Source organism: Heliangelus exortis, chromosome 3 (assembly GCF_036169615.1).
Source record: "Heliangelus exortis chromosome 3, bHelExo1.hap1, whole genome shotgun sequence".
NCBI lineage: Eukaryota > Metazoa > Chordata > Aves > Apodiformes > Trochilidae > Heliangelus > Heliangelus exortis.
The window spans coordinates 21,242,145-21,254,792 of record NC_092424.1 but is presented as its reverse complement, the minus strand read 5'-3'; the positions used below and the strand labels follow the sequence as shown (position 1 = coordinate 21,254,792).

The following is a 12,648-nucleotide window of genomic DNA, read 5'->3' as shown; positions in this document are numbered from 1 at the left end:
AAACAGGCACACACACAAAGAAAAAAAGAAAAAAAGAGAAAGAAAATAAGAAAAATAAATGCTTCACATTTTCTGTTGGCAAGAAACTTTTGTGCATGCAAGGAAAAAGCCCTGCAGAAAGGGACTCTGTTAGGGAGGCATAAGGTGATCCTGCTACTGGAAAGTCTTTCCAGCTCCAGCAATTGACAATCTGATTGTACAAAGCCTACCAGAAATGCCCAGTTTAAGTGATCTCATTTACTGGTAACAAAAGCAGTAGCAGAACAACACAGCAAGGTATTACAGATAGCTGGAATGCACATATGACTTTGCATTTGCTGAAGCATAAAATAAGATGCCCCGCTCCTTCTCTTTTTTTGTTTCTTGCAATTTACGTAACTAGCAATATAGCTTTTCCAGAAATAAGCTGAAAGTAAAAGTTCTACCTGGGGAAGAAAGAAAAAAAAAAAAAAAAAAAAAAAAAAAGCTGTTTATGCTAAGGATAGCATGGAGCTTAAATGTAAGGATTTTCTGTAGATAACTGAAGCCTATCATCCACTTTGTAATTATGATTCTGACAGAGTAAAATAATTACAGCAAAGAGCTGGATTCATATACAGACCCAACTTGCACCTTCCTTAAAGCTGTCACACAGGTAACTCAACTGACTACAATGTGAGCAGGCATTGCTACAGATGACTAAAAATTGAAAAATTTGGCCCAGTGCTGAGCACACTTAATCCAACAGAAGCTTTTCCATCAGCCAGCTTTATGCAGTAATCTATGTGCCATTGCCACAGCGTCTGCACTGCAACCTTTTTAGCTTTGGAAGATAGCCTACTGGCTGAGAGCTGGTCTATAAAACCAGATGAGCCCATGTTATTTTAATGAACCCCTACTTTAACTAACGATCAAGTAGTTAGCCTAGGGATCATATGCTGACAGACTTCCAGGACAAAAGTACCACTCCTTTCATCAGTTATCGTAATTCTCTGGTATTAATCTATCGTTTATATTTATATGCATTCAACATACAAGCTAAAATTTTTCCTGAAAGTTGGAAACAGTTAAAATAAAAGTCTGCTAGGACCTTTTTTATCATCCCCACTCATATTAAGCAGTACCTTACTATGCAGGCAGTCACATTTGGCTTAACTTATGTTCTTTTCATTAACACAACACCAAAACCCAGTGTCTTTTTTCTGTGCACCTCCCTTGTATTATTTCTTTAAATCTAAAGCGGTTTTTAACTTCAAAGACTTATTTTTTACTACAAGCAAAACGAAGGATAAAATTCACCCTCTGCAATGCAGCTTTGGTTTTCAAGATATAAATGGCAAAGCCTTTGTTTTACCTGCAAGGCATATTTTCTTATTCATGCTTTTTCATTATAATAGCAGCAACTTTAGAAAAGTATTAAAGTTCATTATGAACCAGCTCTTTCAAAATTTCATAGTCCTAAAAGGCCCACTTTTCCTCACTTCAGAAAAATTTTGCTTCTCATTTTCTGCTTTTATCAAACACATGCAGGCAGCAGCAATAGTATTTCATCATGATCCATGCAGCTCAGATACCAATTTACTGAACTCTGGCAGCATAAAACAAGCTTATCTGATAAAAAATATAGAGAATTACTGTTCATCACCACCACTGAGAAGCCTCTTCTAGTCCTAGAAACATACAGCATCGATGGAAAGAAGCGAGAAGCTGCGTGCCTGCAGTTCTGCAAACATTTTGGCTTAGAGGAGTTATTGCCACTTTAAATGGAGATATGTCCCTACCGTACTCAGAAATATGGGCTTAACATAGTTATGAATATGAATCTCACTTTTCCAGACATAAATTGTCTGCTAATTTCAAAACCTCCCTCCACTCCCCCTGCTCTGTACCTGATGCTTTGCCACGCAGGCTTACTGAAATACGGGGGGATGGTTTGCAGGGTTTGCCTTGCAAATAAAAGGTAATTAATGCTTCACTGCTTGTGTTCCCAGACACCCTTTGACAAAGCAGATACCTGATTCCTACAATCTGTCTTATCGTGGCATGACCAGGAGGGTGAAAGTCCTTCCTGACAGAAGAAAGAATGACATTTTTGACAGTCAAATGCCTACAGAAAAGACTGCATCCTGCCCTGCTTGGCGTGCTACTGCTCGCAGCAATTGTGTTGCCAAAGTAAGTTAGAACTTCAAACAGCTTCACTCAGTCCTTTTATATAAAGTATCCTGGTTCACCATCTCACCACTAAATCACATCAATCTCTGAGATAGTTTTATGCCCTATTTTTTGCCAGGAGCTCATTATAATATCACTGTAAGTAGTTGTTTATTATCATTGCTGTGATGCTGAATTCACATTTTTACACTGATCAATAAAAACTAAATCAACACACTACACACCCAGCCCACACATGAAGAAAATTAATTTAACAAGAAGATCAAAGTTGTCTACCTTTTACTGCTGTAAAATCACAACCAGACTGCTGGTTTTCACCAGTTATCTTTGAAGAATGACTGGAAATGAACAAAATTAATTCTGGAAGCACACAGTGAAATTGCCGATACAAAAGGGAGATAGGAGGACACATTCAAATAAGCACGTGGGAGACCTTTGCTTGAATTCGAACTGCATGGTAGGCCAAAGAGACAGCTGGAGTATCAACACTCATGCAAAGCTGCACCACTCAGTGTAGCTTGACATTAACCATTTATGTTGTTTTACCAAAAGACATAGATGCTCCTTTGCAACACTGAATATAATCTTATGAAAAGAAAAAAAAAAAAAAAAAAAAAAAAAAAGAGTTAACTGAGCTGCTTCTGCATATTTCCCCTCAATATACTAGGGGGGTAAGCAGGAACAAAACTGCTGTGCTCAGCGCTGAGCTACACGTGACATGAACGTTTGGTTCAGGTGATGAAGGCTTCCTGTGTTCAGCAGACACAGCTTTGGTAATGGCCACAGAGGCCGTGGTTATTTAAAGTCCCACTGCGACCGAGGAGCCATCGCAAAGGTGATGCCTTCAGCCTCCAGAGAGTGCAGCCTGCAGCCCTCTCCCACCCTGCTCGAAGTCTCATGTAGCCAGCTCATAGACCACCAAAGTGGCAAAGTAAGCCCGGCTTTGATGCTGAAGACAAAACATAAAAGAGGCAGCCCCCGAAAAAAGCAGAACTCTAAGTCAATGTTCTAAATATTTCAGGGCTTTGGCAACCTGCATTTGGGGGAAAAGAAAGCTCAGTTTAGCTATAAGTGCTTGTACTTGTGGCAGATGTGAACCATTTAAAGACTGGTCAGCATCCATTGTTTGTTTAACACACTGCTATTGTTGCAAATCTTAACATCATAAAAAAGAACAATTAACGAGCAAATGTGCTTATGAAATAACAATCACTCTATTTACCAGTCAGGGTGGTACTTTTTTCTGGTACAAACAGAATCTTCCACCAGATCACCTCCACCAGCAGAGAGACCCAGGAGGGTAGCAGAGCAGAGCAGTACAAGTCCAGCAGGCAGCACTGCCAGCAGCAGCCCTACTCCAACAACCCAGCAGCTCTAAAGAAGCTCCATTTTCACTGCTACACTGTCCAAGGGAATAAATAATCTTTAGTCTCTGAGCAAAATGAGTATTAATAGCTTATCTTACGCCTCCAAACTTTCACAAATTTATAATGCAGTATTTCCTAATCTGCAGGATTTAAAAACTGCACTCGAAATGAAAGTGCATGGGATCTCCTTGAGGAAAAAATGTTATTACATGTTAATAACATACTTCATAACCTATTTTCTGCTGACCAGTAAAACGTATTAAATTCTGCATGCAGAGCAGAGGCCTATTTCAACCTACAGAAAGCTCTAAGAGCATTCATTCCACGAAAACTCACTTGCCATCATACTCTTGCAAGACTGCCCATAAGTACCTGTGCCATAGGACAGCAGGGTTTATCCTAATGACCAGTCTAAACTATGTACTAGGAGTGTAGTGTGTGTTCACATAAGAAAATGAAAGAAGTTACTATTTAGGTCAAGTGTAAAACTGAAAAAAAAAAAGGAGAGGAAAAAAAAGCCTTACTAATATAGCTGTAATTGGCATAACCCTCCAAGTGTAGAGATCCTTCCAGGAAAAGGAATTTCTAGTTCTGATTTGACATATGGAACATGACAATACTGGGAAAAAAACCTTTTCTGCTAATACAACTGGAACTCAGATGGGACTCTCACCCACACAGAAGTGTTGCAAAACCCCTCAATCCCCTAATATACACTATTTTACCAGAAAAGCTTTTAGTTTAAAGGGGAGAATGTACTTAAGGTCATTTCTAAATAGACCAGCATTAGCTTTTTTTTTCTTAAAACCTAGAACACAGATTTCCTTTCTGTCTTCCCCAGCCCCCCAAACACATATACATTAAATATATATATATAAAGGAAATGAAACTTCCCCATCAATTAAAATAGGGCGGGAGTGGAGAACAAAGATAAAAATGGGTCTGTGTAGCATCTTTTATGACCAACTAAGAGTCAAATCACTTTTTTTTTTTTTTAAGACAGAGAAATTCAGCCATTATCAAATTTTAAACTTAATAGCAATTTGCTTCACAAGGTTGGGTACTTGTCTTTCACGGTCTCATGTTTAAGTTATTTAGGATTTGATATTAACTTAAAGAGAAAGTACCCAATATAAATGGACCTCAAACAGACCCTGTCCTGTAAGAGCCCTGGTAAACCTTGTTCTAGGTAGATAAACAAAAACCTCTCACTGTCAGGGACCTTTTTTTTAAAAAAAAAGAGCTGCTGATGATTTAACATCAATTTGCACCCATTTTGCTGGAGCAATCCTTTCCCAAGCCATATTTTTGCAGTCTTTATACTCCAGGGTTAGTTAGAGGTTCTAGTACCCGAGTTCAATCTTCATTACTGAACACGAGATTTTTTGACAAATGAAAAAAAAATAAACAACCAAATATCACAATGACCATCTACAACAATTTTGCTTTGCTGTTGATGCAATGAGGTCTAAACATGAAAAGGAAAAAAAAATAAAAAAATAAAAAAAAAAGACCAAGCAAAACAAAACCTTGAAGCACTGCACTTCAAGGACATATCACAATGCAGGCTCTATCAAAAATCTTACCATGAGCAGCTGATGAGGGGAGGGAGGGGAAAGCCAGCAACCATTTTCTTGCTGAACTAAAAAGGCAGGAGAAAACTAATGATAAGGCCCAGGATGGCTGCTTCAGTAAGGTTAAATAATCGGTGGGGCAGAGTAACTCGGCATTCATGGCCATGTGCCTGGAAAGTGACCTATGCCAGCCCTACTGACCAGCCAGTGAGAAGCTGAAGATAGTGACTCATGTAAAATTTGAAGTGTAAATTGGAGAGAGACAAACAAGAAAGAAAAGGAAAAAAAAAACCCAACAAAAAAACAAAACAAGCCAAACAAAAAAACCACTCTACCTTCTGAGCCTGCATATCAGCATTTTGGGTCTTTCCAAAGCAAATCATCAGTCAACTATGAAAACTTAAGTGGGCTGTTTGTGTGAGACATTTTACTCTTTGTTACAGAGTAAGTTGAAACCACAAGACTCATTTCACTCAGAACCTCAATATATACCCAGCACTACACAACTCCTCCAAACCCTTGCAACATCCCCACTCTTTAATATGAGGAGTTTAAACTTTAAAAAAGTCTCTATTGTAGGATAATAGAGCATACATTAGAAACATGCCCTGGGTTTCCCACACCGTTACCCTCTTGAGAAGAGAGTAACATAAATGACGTATTTGCCTTCTGGTATCTGTGGCAGCAGGATGTAACCTGAGCACATATTCCAGTTTTTCCCCCCACAAATCAATGTCCTTTTTCTTTCTGCTGCTGTTTCAAGCAGGGCCAGGTAAGTCTGCACCACCACCACCACGACCACCACCACCACGCAACATGGCCAAGCCAGAAACAGAGAAAATAAACCACTGTCAAAAATACTCTTTCTTCTGCCCACAGAAACCAACACCTAACAAGAGCCAGCACTGATACAACTAGCCAGTCACCCACATTACCTGCTTTGTGCTCTCAGCCAGGTTGGACTGGGCACTACCTAGAGACACATGTGCAATGGCAACAGCAAGGAGACAATGGTGCAAGAGCCTCTTCTCAGCATCTCCCGACCTAAGGGGAAATACTCCCCCAGGCTTTACAAGTTAACATGGAGTATAATCACATGCAGCACAAAAGCAAATTCAATGGATTGCTTTAAATCTGTTTAGTTTCAAGCAAAGAGCCACAGAACAAACCAAACCTGATAAAACTGTTGGTACCTTTCTTTGAACCACGCTCAGACTTACCCTTTGAAGGAAGAGTCGCCTTTCTTAAAATATATTTGAATGTGCTATTTTTGTCTTTATCTTAGAAGGCCTGATTTCCTCCCACAGCCCTGCAATTGATTACAATAATAGGTTTCTTAGAGCCATACAAGTTGAGAAGAGGTTTAATAACTTCGTATGTAGCAAAATGCATGGAATTTGCTGCCTTCATTTTTTTTTTTTTTTAGTTTTGATTGCTGCCCCCTCACCCCCCATCCTACAAATACACTCACAGTAATGCCACTCTTCTAAGCAGTACCATGGAAGTCAGTGCAACCCCTCAGCTATTCACCTTACATAAATAACAAAATGTTTGGCAGCTGCTACAGGGAGAATTCACATAGGCACTTAAGCGATGTTTCTACCTCCATCATACAGGTGAAGGAGACGCAAAAGGATCTGTTCATTTTAGGGAGAGAAAAAAACATAATTCTGATCATCACTTTTCATTGGAAGCTATACAGCCCCCCAAAAAACACAAGAGGAGGGAACAAATTGTTTCCATATCATCAATTATTTTGTATCTATCAAACAGTGCTTGCTTTAAAAAAAAAAGTATTTCTAAGGAAGCCGAAATGAAGCTGCCTTCTCTCGCAAGTTATTATGACACATTACAAGGAGACACAGCCCTCCAGCACCAGAATCTCACAATGACACTACAGATCCCAGGGCCTTTCTTTAATTTACTACCGTTCCATTACAAAATTGGGAAAGGGAGAAACAAAGCTCTCCCTAACACCTTGCTGAGTTTTTAAGTGGCATATTCCCCACTTGATTATTTAAAATAAAAATTTAAAATATGTAAGATTAAAATATTCACAATGAGAAAATCTTCTTGTTTTAGGAAACTTACAGTACAGCACAAGACCACTTTCTTACACTTTTCTCATACTCCCGGCCACAAGCCAAGTTACAAATTCTATTTATAATTTATACTGACAAGTCTCACTATATCACTGGAAATATTAAAATAGCTGGAAGTAATGGAGCTTTGAGTTTAAAATGCAGGAATTCCTTTTGTCTACCTAGGATATTTGAATGCTACCCAAAAGTGAAACAAGCCTGAATCAATGACTTGCTTTATGGTCTTCAATGCCTACCGAAGTCTCAGAGACATGTGATCAGCAGTAATAAAAAAGTTGAGAAAATTAAATGGATAAGATGTAGAGTTTTTTCCGGTCCACCCAAATACAACAAGAACGAGTCCTACATAGAAATATCAGTCACGCTGTGGTACACTTACATTAGCGGGAGTGATGTGAACACTGGATGCCTACCTAAGCTACCCTCTGGCTCCATCCCTCTGCCCCAGGGAGAGGTTCCAATGGCAGGACATGCATTAATAGCAGAATGATTAAACTCTGGCTTTAATCATTTTACCCAGACACCGATTCTCCACTCCTCACTCAGGCCAGCTTCCAAAATGAAGTGCATTACTTGTATTTGAGGTTTTTTGGCTTTCCAAGCTACACTGGTTTGTTCCAACTTGAGATACACAAACTTCTTTATCAGTGGTAGTGGGACAGATCACATAGGCATTTATTTGTGCCAAAACCTTTGCATAGTGTTTATTTTAGCCTTTAATTTTTTCTGAGGTATATAAAACTATTGCTCATGGAAGAAAAAAAGCATACAACACATTTTCTTCATAAGAAAAATAATTTATCTAAGTTCTAAACAAATATATTTATTTGTTTTAAGCAAAGCCACATGACTTAACTTCCATGCTGCATATGCATGCATGGAGCACTGACAAAGCAGGACTTTCATTGTTAAAAATGTGTCTGGGACAAGCCTTAGAAAAAAAGGTAACATACCAGCCAGGGCACATCACACCTCATCACTTCTGGGGTATCAAAGGTTATTTCTAGACAGATGCACCTTATTAACCAAATGGCTCTATTCTGATCCAATCTAGCATCCAAAGGACCAAGTAGATAAGCAGTCACTGCAAACAGCTGCATATACTACATGCAGGAATGGTTCAGACATACACTGTCATTATATGTGCCACTTCATCATGACACTGTCCCCTGAGCAAGGGCAGGGGGCAGGTCCCTGGGGGCCAGTGTCCCAAGTAGGATGGGTACCAGCAGCAGGGCAGCCCCACTGAGCAGCCCCGAAGGCCAGGCCCATGCTTGCCAGGTGAACTCTCCCCTCTTCCCATTAGACACATAAATAAAACTACAGCCACCAGAGACATAAAACTTCGCCCCCAGTGATTACCTGCTTAAAAAATTAATCATGCAGTAAAGCACTTTGCAACGTTTTCCATAAATAGTTTAGTTATAGGCCATCAGGGTTTTTTTTTTGTTGTTATCACATCACTGTGAACCTCACCAGTAACTACTCGGAATCACAGCCAGTGGCTGATGCACTGGGACAGCAAGTGCAGGTCAGGTTCTACTCTGCAAAGGTATTAAGCCTGCTAAGTTTACACGTCGAAGCTCGGGTAGTTAACTAGAAGACATGAAAACCACTCCGTAAAGTCAGCAGAAGAATAAGCAGGCATTATCCATTTATTAATTGGTTAACTGCCCATTAGTTTCAGTTGCAAATCACCTCTCTGGTGTTTAAACATCTGGCTAAGAGTTTTGTTCGTTAACCTCCCCATTATTTTGACGGGCCAGAAAAACGAGGCACCCAACCCGCCGTAGACTCCTCTCCCGCAGAGAAGGGATAAATTCACATTTCCCCAGAATGAGTTGGCACCAGCAGTACAGCCCGGCCGCAGGGGAGAGCTCCAAATCCCAGCACAGCCCCGCCCCATCGCTTACACCCATCGATACCGGGACGGTGCAGAGCGCCCTGCCGGCAGCCGCGCTTTCCGGGAGGAGAGGAGGTGCCCCGCGGCTCGGCCACTCGTGTCAGGGGCCGCCACGGGACGGCGGGGCAGCCGCCGCTCGCACAACTTCCGCGGCCAGCCCCGCCGAGCCGCCCCTCTCCGCCTCCCCTCCCTAGCACGGCGCGGCACCCGGGACCTGGCAGCAGCACCGCGGCGGGGCGCCCCGGGACCGGCCCGCCGCCCGCCGCCCACCCCTCCACCTACCCACTCCTCCCGGAACGGAACGGGCAGGTACGGGGCAGCGCCCGTGGCCCGCCCCCAGCTCGCTCCCGCCGCCCCGGGCGCCCCCCACCCTGTCCGGGGCCGGCCGGCGAGGAGCGGCGATCGGTGAGGAGGAGGAGGAGGCAGGGCCTCGCCTACTCGGTGCTGCAAGACCGAAAGTGAACTGCAAACTTTTTTTTTTTCTCCCCCACCCCTCTTCTTCTTTTTTTTTTTTTTTTTTTTTTTTTTTTTCCCTCCTTCCAGCGCAGCTCCCAGCTCGTGCTAAAATGAAACTTGGGAAGGATTCGCCTACCTGGGGTGAAGTCTGCAACAAGTGCAAGGCGGCGAGGGGGCCGGGCGCGGGCAGCGACGGGGCCGGGCGCGGGGCTTATGTCGGTGTCGGCGAGGAGAGAGCAATTTTGATATTAATTTATTACAGAGCTGCCCGGGCTCGGTCCTACTTCACTTACAGTACGGCGCTCATCCTGTAAACAAATATCGCTCCGCCAGGAAACATAACTCCCCCTCCCCGCCCCGGCCCCGCTGCCTGGCACCCTCCCCGCCAGCGGCACATGGAGCGGAGCGGGGCGGGGGCCCGCCGCACCCCTCCCGCCCCGCGACGGGGGAGGCTCCGGGCACCAGCACTTACCTCCGGTACGGCCTCCCCCTCCCGCCGCGCTGCCGAATCCGTGATGCAAAAAAAAAAAAAAAAAAAATTTAAAAAAAAAATGGAAAAAGGAAAAAAATATCCCGGCGTCAGCAAACCGCTGTCAAATTATTTTCTTGCAGAAGAGAGACGGGAGAGGGAACCGGGGGAAGGGGGGAGAAGCAGAAGCAGGAGGGGGAGGAGGCTGCGGGAGGCGGCGGGATCCCTCCGCCGCGATGGGTCTGGCCCTGGGTGGCGAAGCAGGAAGTAAGGTGTCGGCAGCGCCGAAGCTGCGGCCGCCCGGCCCCACGGCGGGGCGAGGGGCGGCCGCCACCCCCGGGGGCCCGCCGCCGGCCGTGCGCCCTCGTCGCCGCCTCCCGCTCAGCCGCGCCGCGGTCTCGCCGGCAGCCCCTCCTCTCAGGGCGGCGAGCGCAGCGCAGGTGCCGGGGCCACCGACGGCGACCTGTCAGCGGCTCTCGCCGGCACGGCGCGTCCGGGGCCGCGGGTCGGCGAGAGGCGGGCGAGGGGGTGCCGCGGGCTCCCGCCGCCGCCGCCGCATGCCGCAGGGCGGTGGGGCTGGGGCCGGCTCCCGCTCCCGCTCCCGCCCGGGCGGCGGCGCCGGGGGGTGACAGCGGCGCCACGGACCGACACCGCGCCAGCCTCGGGGCTGAGGGGCAGTCCCGCCGCCGAGGGGTCGGGGGGAGGGGGTGCCTTCCCGCCGCCGTGGACCTGGGGTGGGAGTGTATGTGGGGAGGGGGTCTCCCCTGGCGCCGTGCGGGGACGGGGGAGTCGGAGACGGGGGCGATGGGGGCCGGGACAGCGGGGGCTGCCGCTGGGTGTCCCCCAGCCCCGTGGCGCCAGAGGGGGAAAGTCGCTGCGGTAAAGGCGGTCTCTGACCGGGAAGGTCTCCTGCCCTGGGCTGGGAAGGGCTGCCGAGGCTGTCTCCGGCCCCAGGGACGCTCCTGCCATTAGGGTTAATGTGGAAGTTATTTGTTCAATATAGCGAGCCTTTTAGGAACTTCCTCCTGTGGCCACTGATCTTTGACAGTGGTAGTCACAAATTACAATATTTTTTAATTTATTATTTTTTTAACCCTACAGAAATATTCTGGAGAAGTACCTGCCTCCCTTGAGCTCGGAAAATTGCACTAGATTGCACCAAAATGTTTCCTTGCAGGGATGGATTTTGCATCCTGGGGATAGATCCGTGAATCTGTGATGCTTACAGCTTATGCAGTGTTCTGTTTAAGCTCACTGACAATGACAGAGAAGTTACTGTAAGAGACGGTAGCTGGGAAGAGAGAAACCGAAACGGGGGTGAAATAGGGCCTACTTCTGCGTTCAGAGAAGAAAAAAAAAACAAAAAAACCAACGAGCCTCTCAAGGGTTATAGGTGGAACAGAAAAAGGGCTTTGGTGTTAGCGCTTGTGATTCAGCCTTACGTTGTAATGGTTACCAGCAGCTTCATTTTCTTTTTATGGTCATCCTGGTTTCCTGGTTGCATGGCACTTCTAGTTGGCCACTGTTCTTAATAATTTAACCTTTTATGAGATTGTTTTGATTTACAGTGTAGATTAGAGCAAGAGTGAAAATCACCCATCGGCTAATAAACTCCTTTGTACTACATGCAAAGGTCTCAGTGTTTTAAAATGTTGAGGGAAAGTTTCTTCATTTTTCTTTTCCTTTTCCCAGCCAGCTAGTAATTTTCTAATTTTATTTTTCCTTAACTCTAAAATACTGTTCAGACATAGCAACTTCTCCATGCTGAGCTGTGCAAAATGTATGCTGAGTTTTGGATTCAATGGTTGGCTTGTTTGCTTGCTGGAGTCCTAAGTCATATAAACTAAGTTGAAAATAGAATTAAAACCACAACTCACCATGTGCTTTGCCTCTGTTTTGGGTTTTTTTTTTTGTGTGTGTGTGTCTAGTCTGAAACCCAGAATAGCCTATATTACTTGTGATTTCCAAAATTACCTTTGAAAGTAAGCAATGGATTTTAACACAGTCTTTCCAGTTTTGTTTCCACATCTCAACTTGTTCAGTTAATCAATACAAACAAATCTGTATCCAACCAGCTTGGTGTTAAGTGACTCACCTGAAATGTGCACGTTTGTGCTATAGCTCTCAAAGGAGAAGCAAATGTCTAATTTACATTTGAACAAAGAATAATCATCAAGTATTTTTCTATCATCTCGACCCATGTTACTCAGCTTCTTGAAACTGTTCTGAATGAAGTAAACGGAGAGATTAGCTTTGGACAACATTTCAAGAAAGTTGGGGGTGGGGAGAGAGGAGGGGAGAGGGAAGGGTAGCTATAGCCACACTGTTCTTTGTACTTACCCTGCAATATATGAACTGGTCTTCATCGAACACACAAAGCTTTAATTTATGTTCTCAGTTTTCCTGATCCTTCTTCTAATCTTCAAGGATTTGAGTATCAAGCTTCCTGGCTTTGAATTACAAACCATACTACTATTTACAGTATTCAGCCTTCTATGGGCTTGTCGTGCTGTTTAACCCCATTTTGGCAGTGATAGCTTCCCAGTGGGTGGGTGCGGGAAGCCCTAAAGCTGGGGTGAGGTCCTGGCCGACTGCTTGCTGCTGTCAGGAGAGGGAGACCTCGTTC

General features: G+C 44.5%; 1 protein-coding gene across 2 annotated transcripts in view; it reads right to left on the bottom strand.

Annotated features, from left to right (window-relative positions):
- Positions 1 to 9,863, bottom strand: part of TRERF1 (transcriptional regulating factor 1) — a 97,488-nt gene extending 87,625 nt beyond the window's left edge. For both annotated transcript variants that reach the window (XM_071739541.1, XM_071739543.1), the window contains exon 1: positions 9,690 to 9,863. The gene's annotated coding sequence lies outside the window, so the exon portion shown is untranslated. The remainder of the gene's footprint in view (positions 1 to 9,689) is intronic.
- Positions 9,864 to 12,648: the final 2,785 nt, after the last annotated feature.